At 51.2% G+C, this 17,651-nt stretch overlaps 1 protein-coding gene across 2 annotated transcripts in view; it reads left to right on the forward strand.

Annotated features, from left to right (window-relative positions):
- The first annotated feature begins 429 nt into the window (after positions 1-429).
- Positions 430-17,651, forward strand: part of SIL1 (SIL1 nucleotide exchange factor) — a 340,917-nt gene continuing 323,695 nt past the window's right edge. Inside the window, exon 1 of one of the 2 annotated variants that reach the window (XM_077186486.1) lies at positions 430-509. The gene's annotated coding sequence lies outside the window, so the exon portion shown is untranslated. Of the gene's footprint in view, positions 510-7,372; positions 7,504-17,651 lie in introns of those variants that run through there. The other variant, XM_077186487.1, reaches the window with a different exon arrangement.

Consider the following 17,651-nt stretch of genomic DNA (forward strand, 5'->3'; position numbering starts at 1 on the left):
GCAGCCAGTCCCGTCTGTCCCCTCCTGAGGGACAGATCCTCCAGGACGGGGCTGCTGCCCGGGACAGGCCGTTCCCACAGCCAGGGAGGCTCCCGCAGCCCAGCGCAGCTCCGGCTTCCGGGGTCCGACCCGGGACACGGCTCAGCCCGGCGAACCCAGCCCGGGACACTGCTCAGATCGGCCCGGGACATGGCTCAGGCTCAGCCCGGCGAACCCAGGCCGGGACACGGCAGAGCCGGGACAGCGCCGCCACCGCCGCCTCACGGGACACAGGCCGGGACACGACCAGAGGGCGGGGCCACGGCCAGGGGGCGGGGCCAAGGGCCGTGCTGACAGAACGGCACGGGTAGGCGGGTGTGGCTGAGAGTGGGGCTGTGCCGAGTGGGTGGAGAGGGCGGAGCCAAGGGCGGACCCAATGGCAGGAGGTCGTTCAAGGACGTCGCTGATTGGCTAGAGCGGGGACGGGGCGGGGAGGCTGGGGTCGGGCGGCGCGTGCGCAGTGCGGAGCGGTGAGTCGGGGTGGGGGGGAGGAGGGGGGCGGTGATGCTGGCCCCGTGAGGGCCGGGCCGTAGCTCCGGGTCGGGAACACAGCCCTGGTCCCCGCCCGTGGGCACCGACTGCTGCTTCCCCTGCTCTGCCCTCGTGCGAGCGGAGCCGGCGGTGAGGCCTTGCCGGGGTGAGGGCTGCCCGGCGGCCCGGTTCCCCTCAGAGCGGCCGTGGCCGGGCCGTTGGGGACGGTGCGTGTGCGGGCCCGGGGGCTCGGCAGGCCTGGCACGACAGGCAGCCTGTGCGGCTGGAGTGCTGCAGCACGGACCGCAAACGCGTGCCCTGTGAGGGGCACTTAGGCACACAGTCGGGGCAGGGCAGGGGTCCCTTAAACTCAGGGGTTTCAAACAAAAATACTTAACACGTGAGTTTCCCCCAGCGGGGACAGTTTGGATCCTGCCTGGAGCACGAGGCTGCGTGACCTCTGGCCTACTGTGTGCCCAGGCTGCTGTGGAATAAAAAAGTGCTGGAAATATTGAAGTAGCTCTGGGATATTAAAATGGATGTTTCTTCAGGGTGTGCGCTCTGTAACACGAGGTCTGAATTTTAAAACTGGTTTAATTGTTTTGGTACAAGCCTGCATATGGTTCTCCGGCTGGAAAACTGGTGAAATGATGCATTCCACAAGGCCAGGAAGGGAACGCTGAGCAAATGGGATTTTGTGTGTAAACACTGTTTGGAATGTTGCCTTAAAATGTTTAAATTCAGTGGTTGATTAACACTTGCATTAGGAGTGATCTTTGACAGCTCTGATGCTGCCCACCTTCAGGAGGGTCTGGGTTTACACCAAGTTCTATAGACACAATTTCTTAAGGTTAAGTTACTTATTCTGCAGTGTTTCTCTGCTAGAACTAACCCAGTCCAAGTACAGCGCAGGGGCAGAGCTGCCTGTGCTGGTGCTGCTCAGTGTGCCTGCCAAAGGAGGGTAATCTACAGAGGCATTTCTGTGGTGGAGCTGTCTGTGGAAGAGGCTGGTCCGTGCACAGATTGGCAGGAGCCTTTTAAGTGCAGATAAGTGTCCAGAGGACGTTAGAAGACGATGACACGCCCTGTCATTTACTGAACGTGCTGCCGCAGTGTTCCTGCTCCCTGTGATCATTTGAATTAATTTGTTCTCTGGGAGTAGCACTGTTAAGGGATGCACTTCTAAGTTTCTCTCTTTTCTTTCCCCCAACCCTGCCTTAAAAAGACCCAGTCCACTTTGTTTTTCAGTAGCCTCTAGGGCATTTCTATGGTGGAAGTATCCAAAATACTGTCCCAGAAACTTCAGTGTAGGAGTCCAGCTACCAGAGGTGAGAGCAGCAGCGTTCCTGGAGGCTGCTGTCTATGTGACCATGTATTTACTAGATTTGAAAGGATACAAATACGATTCTTGGGAAGAAATCAGCTGGGAACAATTCCTGGTGAACTGTCAAAACAGCCTTTGAACCCACAGTGTTGTCCCTGTGTCCTGAAGCAGCACAAGAGCAGGGCTGGTGCTACTGCCACCACTTTCTTCATGTTTACAGTGGAGAATTCCGTTAGCTTGAGCAATAAAACGCCTGGAAAACTCCAGCATCCCCACACCTGTCTCTGCTTCTGCTTGGATTGGGCAGATGGGGTTGAAAGCACAGCAGACATACCTTGAGAATTTGTGAGGCAGTGGATTATTGGGATAAATTTAGGGATAATAGTCAGCCTTTCCATGTGCTAATCCTCTGTGCTACTGACTCCCTCCGTGGCTTTTGTAACCCACCTCAGCTCTTACACCCAGCGTTCTCCTCTGAGAAATAACACTTGACTCGGGCTCATGAGGGAGGTGAATCAGCTTTAATTAAGATTTGTCGAGCACTTTGTTGATAAGTTCTCAATAGCTGGTTGCTATTTTTTATGAACATGCAGATATTCTTAGCACCTGCAGTGGGAAGTGACACAAGGCTGGGGATCTCTGGGAAGCAGCCCTGCCAAGGGAGACGGCGCCTGCTCACCGCGGCTTTGTCAGAGCCATCCTGGCTGTGGTTCACGAGGCAGCTCAGCAAAACCCCAAATCCCTCTGAGTCTTTGGGAAATCTGAAATGTTCCTGAGAGCTAAGCCCTGCTTTTGCATGAGATTTGTAGCTTTTGCCCCCTCGCTGGGTTTCTCCCAAGCTGCTGGTTGGGTTTGGTGCAGCTGTGTTCTGGTGGCATCAGCTGCTCTCACCTGCTTTGTAACACCTTGTGGCAATGACCTCAATGGCTTTTAACAACTGTCCCCTCAAATTAAGGTGTCTGGGGTAGGCAGGGCTGGGTGATGGCCCCTGTGGGCTTCAGGCATTGCAGAGGTCGGTCGGGCTGTGTGGGGTGGGAGGGGAGGAGGGAAGTTGGGAAGCTGTGCCCTTCCCCAGGGCAGCATCCCATTCCCTGCTGGCTTCTCTGCTGCAGCAGCAGGTGGCAAATGAAGCTTGACGAGCTCTGTTAGTGAGGGATAAGGAAGGCGTGAATGGAAACGGTCACAGCAGTGCTGGGTCTGTGTTGTGTGGGTGCCCCTCAGCAGGATGAGGAGCTCTGTTGTATTTTGGGGAAGAGAAGGCTGTTCATTTGGCTTTGTCACTGCTGTAGGAGTAGCCAGATGGAGGATGCTAAAAGGAAATACAGGGCTGGAACAGCCTCCTTGTCCATGCCCCTGTCCTGAGCCAGGTGAGAGATGCTTGGCTCCAGTCTGGACAGTGGTGGATGGTAGTGCAGATCTGGACAGGGCCCAGTTCCCTCTGGGCCTTGATGGAATCCCACTCTCAGAGCCTGACAGCTCATCTAACTTGTCCTTGCAGCAAACTGAGCAGCCAGTTTGTCTCTTGCCTTCATAGAGCAGGGAGCCCTGTGGCTGGTTGTCCTTGTAAGTAACCCTGTTAAAATCTGAGAGCTGGTACTGGCCCTGGAGAGAGCAGGGATGGAGAAACCCCTCCACAGCTGGTATGGGGCAGCATGTTTTATACTGCTGACTGCTCTGCTGGCTGCCCAGACCCTCTGGTTTGTCTGTAACTCAGAGCTGATACCCAGCACAGAGCCCAGAAATGGGTATTTTATGTTCCTGCATCACAGAGGGGTGTTCAGCTCTTTGGAGATGTGGTGTCACAGTGCTGGCACATTTAGTCAGGTCCCCAGTTTTCCACAGGTTCCCTCTGTCTGGAGAGCTTTGCCCTGGACTCTGTGTGCTTGATCTCTGTTTGTGCTGTTTCCAAGTACACTTCTTTGCATTGTTTTCCTTGCTTTTCTTTCTATTGATTTGTGGGTGTTTTGGGAACTTTTCTTCAGTTTATCAATTCCGATCATGACCTCCAGAGTGCCTCCAGCTCTTAACTCCTGGGCATCCTTTCAGGTTTTATAAAAGTGCTTTCTCTTCATTGTTCAAACTATTAATGGAAAGGTTGAACAGAAGCAGACCTGGGCTGAGCTCCCAGGGCTCATACACAGGGATTTCTCTTGTGGTGACACGGAATTGCTGATAGCTACCCCTCAAGTGTGTGGGGTTGAGTTGCTTTGGTTGGTCTTTTTTTTCTTATTAATGAGCACTGGGCCTCATGAAGGTAGCTTGCCCAGACCCAGCTCCTCTGGCTATTGAAAGCATCAGATGGATAGAATGAAAAACCTGCTTTGTGCTGGTCAGAGGTGTGATGGGCAGGTCTCTGTAGGGGAAGATTGTGCTCTCCTTCTGAAGGCTGAGGTGATTTTTAAGAGCTTTCATGAACTTTGTTCACCTGGGGCTTCTTGCTGATGCTTGCTGGGACTGGCACAGCTCTGAGACAATCCTCAGCTCTGCTTCCCACTCAGAGCTGCCTCAGCAGTGGGCTGTGCATGGGGGAAGGTGTGTCCAGCATCTCCTATTTCCCTTTTCTCTCCATAAGTCTCTCAGTGAGAGTTGGGCTTGTCTGTATGTGGCTAAGGTAGCAAAAATGCATTTTTCTCCTCAAGCAATTCCAAGTTCCTTGTGTGGTTGCTCTTCTCTGGAAAAGAGAAAACTACTTGTTCTGGAGAAATTAATGACACTCATTTTTATTCCTAAATAGTGTGTCATGGTGGGTGTGGTTGCAGGACACCTCATTGCACCAGGCCTCTGCTGTCACCTCAGTGCCAACTGCTTAAGGAAGAGGAGTTACTTGAGCTGAAATAGATTTCAGTGCAAAAAATCTCTGCCCAGCTCTACCCTCCCCCAGTTCTGTGAGTACTGAGCTGCTGGGCTCAGCTGCCTGAGGTTCAAGAATTGGTCCTTTTCTGAAGTGCTATTCCATCTTTCTTTGCACATGGGTGTAACTGTGGGGTGAAATTTGGGCCCTACCGAATTTAAGGACAACACAGGGTGTTCATGTCTTCCTCCTCTCCTGGCTGGTAACTTGTGGTACCCAGCTGTTCACTCCAGCTGTGCTTCAGGGACACCGGAGACGCTGTGCCCTCTTTGTTCTCCTGTATTGGTCCGTGGCTGATGGTAGAGTCATGGAATCATGGAATATTCTGAGTTGGAAGACACCTACAAGCATCATTGTGTCCAACTTGGTGGATGCCCTGACCTAATTTCAGTTCCAGGGGAGAAAATTCAGTCTCCCTAAAACCTTCCTATGGTTTCTCTTGGATTCTTCCTCACTTTTCTCCAGGGGGCTGTGTGCTGTAGTTAAATATGGATGGAAAGATTGTGTTCCACTCTGGATTACAGCTGAATCTCAGTGGTGGATAAATTGCATCCCAAGTCTAGTTTGCAAAGCCCTTTGGGCTTCATGGGCTGCAGGAAGCAGTATTTTATTCTAGATGTGTGTTTGCTGATAATTCTATAGGATTTGCAGACAGCAGGTTGTAAGAGCCCTGATTATACTGGTTCCCTGTGCAGTCAGACTCTGCCCAAATAATTCAAGTGCCTGCTGCAGAGAAAGGGGAAGGAAGATGGAAGGATGATTTAGAAATCTCTGGAGTAGATGGGAAAAAGATGCATATGTTGATCTGAAGGAGATACCAAGCCACATATATGTCTTTCAGCATCTAAATAAAAATCAGGATTTTTTAAATGGTTGCCTACTTAAAGCCCAAATAATTCCTTTAATGACAGGTTTTAAAGGTTTAACTTAATTTTAGAATTTTTATTTCAAGTGTCCTTCCATAAAATTAACTTTTTGAATGCAGAATGCTTTAATGTCTTCCGTGTTAGTGCTCATTTGCAAGAAATCTCTGCACAGTTATTTCTTATGTACCAGTTAAATCTATCAGCCAACAGATGTCAAGTGTAGCAAAAATGCTATAATAATATTATGGTCTAATAATAGTTATAATGATTCTAATTACCTGGTGCAGCTTTAAAGAGAGGCAGATTCAGAGATGAGTGCAAAGGAGGTGTTTAACCTTGAACTGCAGAAGCAGGGCTCTTCCAGAGGTGCCTGTGCTGCGCCCTCTCCTCCCTATCAGACATCCCCCTCCCTTTATTTCCTCCAGCAGACTGGGAGCAGCACTCTGGTGTATTTTTAATGTTCAGACCTCATTCTGGCTGTGTTCAAAGAGTGCTGGTGAGCTGAGGATGAGCACGTTTCCTGCAATACCTGGGAGTGTGAAACCTGCTCATTTTCAGCCTCTGCCTGCCCTGCTCTTGGCGTGCTCTCACTGCCTGATGATTGTGGCACTCGAGGATTGCTCCCACCTCGGGAGCTGCCGAGCCTCAGCAATCTCCATCCTCTCTGCAAGCTGCTTGTGCTGCTCTTAACTGTCAGGGGTGGGTTTGCCACAGCCTGAGAAGCACAAAGCCAGAGTCTCCTGATGGGAGGGCATTTGGGGATGTGCAGGTGAGTGGTTGAGAGTTGTTGATCCCTACAGAGCCTTTGGTGTGGGGGTAGGAGAGCACTGGGCTGGTGTTTGAGTGCTGTGCTTGCCTTGCCTTCGACAGTCTGGCCCCACAGAGCCTTGTCAGAGTCTCCTTCCCCAGCTGCTCCATGTGCCAGCCCTGTCACATCACTCCCAATGCCCTTTCACCACCGTATTTTTCCTTTAGGAAGGATCCTGGGCTGCATTTGCTGTATTCCTGTGGTTTTTGCCCGATGTTGCTGAGTGCTGTTAGTGCCTTGGGGCACCAGTGCTCATTGTGGCTGTAGTGTAATGGATCCCCTCGTGTCACAGCTGCTCATTTAATCCTGTGACATGAGGGGTGAGGAGTCCCTGGCTTACAGACCAGCAGCCTTTCCACAGAGGAAGCCCTGTGTGGGCTGGAAGTTGACAGCTTTCAATGATTATATGCTGAACCTTCTTCCTATAAATAATTGATTCACAGGCTGATGAGAACTACAGGAACTTATCTCTCAGTTGCTGCTCCCTGGCATGGACAGCAGCTGGAAATCTGCTGTTTTCCTATAAAATGGATCCAGAGGTGCCCTTGTAGGGTTTTATTAATTTCCAGCCTGCTCATAGGCTGACCTACTCTGCTTCTCAGGAAAGCCCTGCCTGCCAACACCTGCAGCACACCTTGTGCCAGGGCTTGTGCTGTTGAGAGCTCTGCCACCTTCAGCCTCTCCCTTGGGCAGGTTCAGCCTTTCCCTTGGGCAGGTTCAGCCTTTCCCTTGGGCAGGTTCAGCCTTTCCCTTGGGCAGGTTCAGCCTTTCCTTTGGGCAGCTTCAGCCTTTCCTTTGGGGAGGTTCAGCCTTTCCTTTGGGGAGGTTCAGCCTTTCCTTTGGGGAGGTTCAGCCTTTCCTTTGGGGAGGTTTGCCTTCTTGCTGGAGTCAGTGTGTGTGTGTGTGTTGGTGCATCACCATGGAGATGAGGCCACAGGAGCTGCAGGGTGCAGCCTTTTCCAGGCTCACGTGAAGAAGGATGCGGTAATGGGCTCCTCTTATTTAGGGAAAATGATTTCTTAGAGTAAATAAATCGTCAAAGAACACTTGGCATCAGCTCAGGTGCTATTAAGGAGAAGATCTCTTGAAGCCAGAGCTGTGAGGCTCATGCAATATTCACCTGCTTTGCTGTGTTCCACATCAGGTATTGCTGCTGTGCCCAATGCTGACTCACTGACCCACTTGTGCTTTTACTTACCCCGAGATAACAAAGCTCCTCTTGCTTTTCTCCTCCCTGTGTATGTATTTCTCATCCTGCCACAACAGCACCTTCCTGGATCCCTTTCCTTGGCCACTGAGTGTCCAGGCTTTCAGTGCTTTGAGTGGTTACAAGGCTTCAGTTCCTGTGGCTGCTGCTGCTTTAGCCGTGTTTGGGGAGGACGTGGAGGGTGTGTGGCAGTGAGCTCTCCCCCATGCAGAAACACCTCTCTGGGTTGAGCACACCCCAAAACCCTGGTCTGGTCATGCAGACATTCTTGAGGGGTTGGAGACACTGCCCTCTCCGTGTGCCCCCCCCAGCACACTCTTTCTTTTCTAGTTTCTGGTACCCAGAACCCTCCCAACAAGGTCTGGAAGGGCCCTATGGCAACTCTGCCTCATTGCCTCCACGTCTTATTCCAGACTTCATCTGTAAACATCTCTTTGCCCTTGCTAAAAACACTGTCTCTTAATTTTCTCTCTGCAGGAGTATTATTTAATTTGTAACAGTTTTAGGACGTTATTTGAAAAATCCGATATGAAGCTGTATTTCATTTACTGTAATGATCCACTAATGCAGGCATATTTCAAAGGCAGGCAATGCAGTACTGTGGGGTTTAATTAAATTTTGTTTTTCAACTGAGCATCAATAGACAGACAATAACAAATGGTGGACAATATGCATACAGAACAAAGTCTCTTCATTTTCCTTTTCAAGACTGTGGAAGTGAAAATGTATAGCCATTAAAATGGACTTGGCCTTCTCACAACTGCTGCTTTAGTGTAGTTAACTCACTTCAGGAGGAGTTTTTTCTTCTTACTCTGCCTTAATTAATTTTCTTGCTCTCTTCCTGCCCACAAAATAAACTCTGACACTGTGGAAAATTTCCAGCAGGAGCCGTGGGTGATCTGAGTGCTTCTGCAAGTTCTGCATGTAGTTTTGAATACTGTGTTGGTACCTAGTGTGTGATGGCTCCTCCAGATGGGCCCTCCTGAGGGTGACAGAACAGAAGGGCTGGGTGTGAGGTTCCTGTCTCTGGGAACTGGACATGGCATGTACCAGCCTTGGAGAGGGAGGGAAAAATGGTATTGCTGCCATGGTTGTACTCAAATCAGGAATCAGTAAGTGGCTCTGGAGTGCATTTTGTTCCTCTTCTCCCAGCAAGCGTGGGGTAATCAAGTACAGAGTGTATGTGGGGAAGCTCGGGAAGAGTGTTCCACGTCAGCAGGAGGCTTCTGGGAACCATCTGAGTACTCACAGCGTGGCACTTGGACACGTGTTCTTGGGTAAAGAAATTTGTCACCGGTGCTGTAAATGGGCTCTTTTGTTCAGATTTGAGGAGCAGGGTGAGATGGGGTGGCTGAGGCAGATTTGGTTTCTCCAGGTGTCTGGAGAAGTTACCATTGTTCAGGAAGAGAACCAGAGTTTGCTGAGGAACCCGATGCGAGTGTGACTCCCAGTGCACTCCAGCCCTTTGATTCTCTCAGAAATCTCTCAAAGGCAGAGAGCTGAAAAAAGCATTAATTTTTCAGAGGAAGAGTCTCCATTCAGAGATGTGAGTTCAAGCCATGTCCTGGGTTGATGCCTAAAGCTTTGCCTGCTTAACCTGCCTTCAAAGGCTGGGGGCAAGGGCTGTGCCTGGAGCTGGCACTGCTTCCACCACTGAGCTGGGCTGGATCACAGTCCAGAGAGCTGCTGGCTGGAAACTGGAGCATGCAAAGGCTGGGCATCTGTGGGAACCTGACTCCTGATGTCTGTGCAGCTGTAAGTGCCTGAAAAGTATGGCTGGAAATGACAGACTGGAGTCTGTAACCTCCTCATCCTCCCTGGGATCTCAGTGTAACACTTGCCATGTTCCAGGTGCAGTGTTTGCTCCTTGCTGGAAGCAGCACCGTGGGTCCTTTGCAGCTTCTGATGCCTGGGCTGGCTGAGGGTTGTGTTCTGAGGTGGATGAGAGGCTCCTGGAACAATGGATGGGGTCCTGTGCTCCTGCCAGTCCCTGTGGCTGGAGAGGAGTTCTGGTACAGATAAAAGGGGTATAAATATAACTTGTCATCAGGCACCGGATGCTCTTTAAATAAACTGGGAAAACCCCACACAGCTGAGGTTTGTACTTGCCCTGCTATTGCTGGGGGAATGCCCCATGCCTGAATCCTTGTTCTTCCCTTGTTCCTTGCTTTAGGCTGCCAGATTTCCCATTTGCTCACTGCTTTTTGTTGATAGGCAATGTCAAGGTTCTGTTGCTGGGGTTTGGGGCACGAGGTTGCTTTCTGGTGACTTGAAGCAACATGTCCAGCTTCTCCTGTCCTTCCTTTGCATCTCCTGCCTTTCTCCCTGTGACTGCTTTCACTGTGCCATAAACTAATCTCCTTCCAGCCAGGAACCTCAGGCCTCTTGCAGATTCACTTTTATGGGGCTATTATCCATCATCTATAGAAGGAGGGGATTTCCTGGCTATGGCAGGGCTCAGATGGCTGCTCCCATATGGAGCACACTGGATCATCTGGGGCCAGTGGCTGAACCCTGGGCTGAGGGATGTGCCCTGTGTGCAGACCAGGGAGTACTTGAGCCTGGTCTTTGCAGGAGCAGGTGAGCGATTTGAGATCCTCACAGTACTGCTGGAATGATTTATTCTTGCAGAAGTGCTTACAGCAATTTTAGGGGCTTGTTCTGCCCAGCAGGATCACAGACAAGGACATGCCCGGACCCTGTGCTTTAGTGGCTCTTGCAGGACTGTGCAGCAAACAGGAGGGCACAAGCCCCATGCATGGGGAACTGCAATGGTGCTTGGGAGTGAACAAAAATAAGTCTCTAGGACTATTTAAATGAAAATGTAGTAATCTGTAATTCAGTTTTGAGGGAATTCTTGTAGCAGGAGAGCATGTGCTGGCTGGGAGGGAAGAAGCACTTGCTCATACAAGTGATAATCCATTGCAGCCCTTTCCAGACACCTGGCAGATACCAGCCTTCCTCAGGCCTCCCTGGGATGAGTGAGGTGCTGTGCCACTGGATGAGGAATGTGGAGTTTCTGGACTATGTGGAGTGATAATTAAAACACCAAATCCTTATTCCTGATGGGAGCTGCTGGTGGCTGCCTGGCGTGGGGGTGCTGCACAGGAGCTGATGTCTCACAACAAGAAGTGTGCTGGGCTCCATGAGCACTCGGGGCTGACACCGGCCGGCTCGCTTCCTTGGATTTCTCCTCTGGAGTTTGGCAGCCGTCTGCTTCAGGGAGCACAGTGGCCTCATAAGAGTTTATTTGATCTGACACATGACAAATTGTTTCTGCTGGCGGCTACTTGAGGCACAGTCTGTTCGCTGGCAGCCGCGGCTCTGCGGGCGCTGGAAGTGGAGGAAGGCAGCCCTGCCTCCTCCTCTTAGGAAACATCAGCGCAGGGAGCGTTGCTGTGACCCTCCCTGCCATCCCAGCCTCCTTTCTGCTGCTTGGTAACGGTGCTGCTGGCATGGATTATTAATGATGTTTGTGTGCTGGGTGTGTCTGCAGGTGCTGGTTGTGGTTCCCATGGCGTGTTGGCTGCGGGGCAGAGGAGAGCCTGTGTTCTCAAACCAGACCCAGTTGCCACTAAAAACGCTTTGTTAAGTTCCTTTTTTTAGGACACCTTTTTAGCTCTGCAATGAGCAGCAGAATATTACATTCCTCAGCAGAATAAAAAGTACATGTCCCCTGTGAGATAGTGTAAATACATTTTATCTGTTCTATTACCTGCAGTTTTCAGAATATGTCCCCTAAGCATTTTAATCTTGTTTTCCAGAGTTGTCTCAGAGTGAGGAATTGCTCCTATTTGCAACTTTGGGAATGATTACTTGTTCATTAATTTCTTCCCTTTCCTGCTGTCCATCTATTATTGCTTCCAAGAGAAAAAAAAACCCTCTCTGTAAATCTCCTCCAAAACAGGGCTGAGTGCCTGATTAGACAGAGAGTTATGTGTGCTGGGAATGTGTTCCTAGGAGATCATCCTGGAGCTGTGCATGGAGCCCTGGGTGCTGCTGTTCCATGCCCTTGGGCACACAGAACCCACCAGGTGATGCCTTTCCCTTGGTCTTAAAATTAAGAGCCAGACACACAGTTAGGGGATAAAGGGTTTTTATCTTGGTATTTAATAAAGATCTTTATGGTGCACCACTTCACCAAGGTGGCATGTGCTGAACTGCACACACATGGTAGATCACATATACAATTATAGACCTTGCAAATTAGCATATTTAACGAAGATGCCTCAATGAGAGGCTTGAAGGAATAGCGTGATATCTTCCTATTTCAAAGTATTTCTCTCTAGATGAGCTTAATTTTAGTTTACAGGATGTATTTTAGAGGCGACCTTGGTTTCTCAAGATAGCTTAGGGCTTTCTGGCCTCCAGCTGAGAGGCCTTTAGGATGTTTGGTTTTCTGGCCTAACAGAATGCCAGGCCTATGGTAAGTTATCAGACTTAAGGAATTACAAGTGTGAATGTTAAGGGCACTGACAATACATAAAAGGTATATAAAAGAAAAGGCAAAAAATCCTCATGGCATCATGGGTGCCTGGGCTGGATCCCTGCTCCTTGCCCTGGGATGAACAAACCCAGCAGGCAGCGGGTGCCAGGGCAGCCGGGCACACCTGGGGCACACCTGGGGCACACCTGGAGCACACCTGGGGCACGGTGGTGAGGCAGGAGCTGGAGGTCAGGGCAGCTCCAGCACCCGAGCAGGGCTTTGCCTGCAGTGCCGGGGCTGTTACAAAACAGGAACGAGATGGGACAATGCAGAGCAGTTCCTGCTGCCACGCTTTTGTCCAGTAGCTAAAAGCCAGTTCAGAGGGTTTTGTGGAAGCCTTGTTTACTTTGGTCTTTTTTTGCTCTTTCTTTAAGTACAGACTTAAAAGAGCTGGAGACTGGAGGCCACTGTAGTTATTATTTCTTCCTGAATAGCACAATAAATGTACCATTTGTCAGGGTCCTTGCCTCAGAAAACATGTGGCCTGCTCCCACTGCTGTTCCCTTTGACATATGAGGAACTGCCCCTGCCTGCCTCTGGGTGTGTGGAGATTTCTCACTCCCTCATTGGGGTCAGTACCAAAACTTGTCTTGACATGTGACATGTGTGGTCACTGGAAGTCACTGTGGAGGCTGTCACTGAAACAGCCTGGATTCACAGAGCAGCTTCATTTAGATGGCAGCTGATGGAGGAGCTCTGCAGAACAGCTGGGTATAAAACCTGTGTGCAGGAGGGGACAGCTGAGGGCTGCAGTCATCGTGGGAGAAGCTCAGACATGTACAGATGTGGTCTGGTGGACCTGTGGTGGATGTGCCATGTGCCCACCTGCCATGGCACCACCAGGATGCACAGGCAGCTGCTCAGGATATTCTGGTGTGTCACAGCAGAGAGGAAGGTGCTGCAGGTGCCTCTTTGATCAGAGCTGAGGGTGTGTGTGGGAACAGCCTGCTGCTCATTCTGACAGCAGATTTCGAGCTCTTGGCTTTGCCAATCATCTCACAGCAAACACCAAGACATGGGAGTGAAAGTCCCTGTGTCCTTTGGCTGCTGCTTGGGTGTTTGCAGAGCCAGCAGGTGCAGTGACAGCCAGGACTGTCAAAGGAAGAACCCTCTGTGGAGCAGTGCTGCTCAATACTGAGATATGCCAGTCCATGGAATGGCTCTTTATAGGGTGTCTCACCAAAAGGATTTTCCTTTTGAGTGTCTGGATCTCCTGCTGTTGGTCTGAGCTCCAGATGAGAAACAGTGCATTGACTGGAAAGTACTGAGGTTACAAACAGAGTAATTGTCCCTTGGAAGAGAAAATTGTGGAGGAAACCCACTCAGAATACATCTCTGTTCTTCTCCTTCCTCAGAGCAGGTTTAGGAGTGCTGCGGCTGAGGGGCAATGGGGATAGAGCTGAAGTACTGCTGAGTAAACCCCACAGCTCTGAGGAGCAGGGAGCCTGGTCATGGAGCTCAGGAGGGACCTGGCAGCTTTACTGGCTCTTTAGTTCTCTCTCCATAACCCGTGAGTGCAGATCTCCCTGGGGCAGCAGAGCATTCCCTGTGAGGGGAGCCCTGTGGTGCTGCGGGGTCCCATTGCAGTGCAGACAGTCACAGGAAAGCTGTTTCATAACCTCTGCTGGGATTCATGAGATGTTCAGAGACAGGTTCTCCACTTAGTCAACGTTTTATAAAGATTTAAGGCTGAGGAGCTCTTTGAAGCACCGATGCAGCTTGTTCTGCCATGACAAGGTGGAGATGAACGCTGGCGTGACTTCCATTCCCAAGGAAAATGCTCTTTTGCACGGATCACAAGCTGTGCCTCTGCTGCTGGTTGAAGAGACCTGAGGAATCTCAGATCCAGACACTCTGTGCCACATCAAAGCCTTCCAGTCTGAAGATGAGGTGATGGGGAGCTCCAGCTCCATGTCCTTCGTGTTTGGGCAGCAGAAGGAAAGAAAGTCCCTGAACTAGGAGTTGCCTGGGGGATCAAAGCTCTGCTTAGCAGAGGCTGACAGGGCAAAAAGCCAGGATGGCAGCAGGAAGGACAAACCCTGCAGAAGATCTGGGCCATCTGATAGCAGACCTCCAGAGGGGCCTGGGAGACCTTCTGCTCTGCTGGAGGAGTGAGGCCAGCATCTCCCCCCGAGGAGGCAGACCTGCAGTGTCCTGGGCTTGACTGGAGCCATTCCGTTGTGCCTGAGGGATTGTTTAATTAAAAAGAATGCTGCACCATCACATTTCAACTGTTTTCTCCACACATTGCTGCAAGTAACATCTAAAATAGCTCTAAAAGGCAACAAACCATTCCCCAAAGCAGGGGTGGCAGATGAACAACTGGAGAGGGAAGGAATTATGTTCTCTTTCAGCTTTCTGTGTCTGTGCATTTGCTTCTGCATTTGCAGCCCTTGGGGCTTGTTTTAATTTAAATTTCCTTGGGAAAAACCCTGTTGAAGGAATGCTGCCTGCAGTGGCTTTGGCTGTTCTGCTTTGGGGAGCAAGAGTTGCTTTTCAGTCTTGGGGGGAAATGCCTGGATAGAGGAGCAGCAACGACCACAAGAGTCACTTCTGGATGGTGGGACTGGCAATCTCCCAGCTCTCCCTTCGTGCTCATTCCTGTCCCAGGGCTCATTTAATTGTTTAACAAAGGCATCCTCTGCAACCACTGAGAAAGGACCAGTGCAGGGAGGGAAAAAAAGGCAAACTTGCATCAAGCCTTTCATCCAAGCACAGAGAGATGTTGCTGCTGACCTCAGTGTTTGTCACCATGGTATCCCTGTTGGAATGGAGCAGCTGAGCCCCAGTGTGGAGATTGATGTGTCCAGATTGATGCAGGGACTGGGGGCAAAGCAAGGACTGGTCCTGAGGGAACCTGCATGGCAGCAGGTTGTGTTCATCCTCAGAGAGCTCCTTCTTCCCCAGGGGTGGGTTTGAGATTGGCTTGTTCGGGCTTTATCCCAGGTTTTGCTGCCAGTCTGGCAGCTCCTGACTGGGTTTGCCCCATGAGGTGGATCCCAGTGGCCTCTGCCTTTTCAACTGGGAGCTTGCCACAAAACTGGAAGCATGTGGGAGCTGAGCCAGGGCTGTACATCTAACCAGGCATCCCATGAACTCAGTCCACAAGCTGCTCTGCCATGTTATTCCTGAGCACATATCCAGGGCATGCAGCAGGTGAGCCCCACGTTTGCTGCCCGTGTGCCATCCTGCTCCCTGCTGCTCCCTGTCCCCTGGCTTGTCACGGGGAGTCAGAGCTGTCACCACTGACTGACGCTCTGTGGAGAGGTGAGAAAATGCATTTTTCATAAAGCTCACAGCTCATGGCTCCTGGCAGATCAATAGGGCAGCTGGAGGAGTCCTTTGTGTGCCCATTGTTGGGGCACCTCTGTGCCAGGTGCTCTGCAGGGACTGGCAGGGGTTCCTTGGCTTGGTAATCCCCATGGGAGGGAAACCTGCAGGCTGAGCTGGGGCTCCTGGCTGGGACAGGCTGAGATTCAGCCAGGGGCAGGGATGGTTGTGCTGGGCAGGCAGTGTGGTGTGGGTGCTGCTGTGGGAGTTGTGTGCTGGATCCATCACTGCTGGATTTCTATAACACTGAGCAGGAATTTTTCATGGTTTCTTAACCTCTTAATTGAGTTTCTTTATAGGGAAGCTGGCATGTGACAGGGGAAGGAGGTTGTTATTCCCTATGAGAACCACGGGTGAAAAGCAAGAACTTGGAAAATACAAAAAGCTGTTTCCAGAGAGGCTGGGAATAAGCCAGTTAAATCTTTGGCAATTTGTGGGCCCAGCTGCAGTGGGACATCAGGATTCTCTGGGACCTTGTTAGTGCAGCATGTGCTTTCTTTCCTGTTAGATTCTCCAGGCTTGGGAAAGCAGAGGGGATAAAAACACACAGAATGCTGGGAGACTCCTGAGATAGTGTGAGGCAAGGTGTCACCTTGCAAATAGGAACTAATGGAAAGGATAGATCTGAGGGGGGGGAGAAAACATCACTTATTGTATGTGCTGTGCATGGGAAATTGCAGCAAGGAGTGGGAGAAGGGAATAGGTATGGGTAGGATGAGAGGTGTTTTTGGCTGGGATTTGGGGTGGTGGGGAGGTGAGGAGGAAGGGAAAAGCTGTTTCATGTGGTTGAGGTCAGGCAGTGTGACAGCTTTTAGAAAGATGTTTGCCCTGAAGGTCCCTGTGCATCTCTCATCTCCAGACAAGTCCTAAAGTCCTAAATTGGAGCAAATCAGCACCAGTGCTCTGGTGTGGGCCCAGAGGTCCCTGCCAACCCCAGAGCTCTGAGGAGTCAGTGTCATGTGGTGTGCAGGCAGAGCAGAGCCCTGTGAGAGCAGCTGCCAGAAATTCAGAGAGATGCACTGCTTATAAATAATAAATGATAAATTCAGCCTCTGATCTCCGAGGCACGCTCTGCTTCTGCACACTCCATGCTGGCAGAGAAGATTCCCCATCCCGGACTCAGCAGTCTGTCTCTGGCGTGGAGGGTCTGAGGGGTGCTGGGGAGGCAGCTCATGGAATTGGGGTCGTGCTGAGCCCCAGTGGAGCGTGGCCCCTTCTGCCAGCAGCACTAATGAGCATGGCCCCTGTGCCACGGCTGCTAACGAGTGCTGGGGAGGGCGAGGGCAGCCTTGCTCAGCCTTCAAACCACCCCAGCTCAAAGCTGTGCTCCTGCCCTCTGTAAACTGTGCGAGCTGTATAAACAGCAGGGTCAGGGTTGCTGTGGCCGTGTAGAAGGGGCGGTTCTGACTTTATCCAAGTGATGCACAACAACCCCCTCCCCTGCTCTTGGGGGAGCTGTGGCAGTGCTGGTGAAGCTGCTGGTGCCAAGAGCTGTCCCCACCGTGCCCAGGCACTGCTGGGCTGTCTCCTGCTGCTGGACACATCCCTGTCCTGCTCCTGGCACCTGGCAGGGCTGTCAGAGCTGTGTTGGGTGGTGTCATGGCCAAGCTGCTGCTCGAGGGGCTGATGTGAGCTGATGGCTGCACAGGTAGCCTGGAGGGGTTATTAATATTTATTGTTATTATTTGTTAGCAGCCGTTACAAAGGTTGCATGAGTGCTCAGTAGATGCCAAGCTCTGTAAACATGTGTTTGTGCCATGCTTATCCTGCCCCTCCCACCCTGTGCCCGTGTCACAATTCCCTCCTGGGGGCTGGTTCCAGTTTGGGGCAGGGCTTTGCTGCAGGTGGGAGCAGGACCTGCTGCCCCTGCTCAGGCTGGGCCCAGCCAGCCCAGTTTATTCCTGCCAGCTTCACAGTGTGGCTTCCTTGCTGTGTGGGTTCTCTGTAGGCAGCAAGAAGGTGTTCCCACAACTTTTCCCTTTGTGTGGGAGTGTTTTTAACACGCCAGAGCAGAGTCCTAGTAGGAGTAAATGATGAGGAGCAGGCAAGAAGAATAAATGTTTTTTTTAAAGCCATTTCATAAGCGACATGAATGGAATGGTCTGTATGGCAGTTACACCCTCTCCACTGAGATCCTGGAGGTGTGAGGGGGCTGGCAAACAACTGCTGCTCCCTGGGCTGTCCTGCCTGGCTGGGGCTTCGTGCCCAGGTGGGACCCTCTGGAAGGGCTTGGGGCTCTCACTGGAGTGGGGCTGGGGACACCCATTGG

The sequence above is a fragment of the Agelaius phoeniceus genome, chromosome 15 (assembly GCF_051311805.1).
Source record: "Agelaius phoeniceus isolate bAgePho1 chromosome 15, bAgePho1.hap1, whole genome shotgun sequence".
NCBI lineage: Eukaryota > Metazoa > Chordata > Aves > Passeriformes > Icteridae > Agelaius > Agelaius phoeniceus.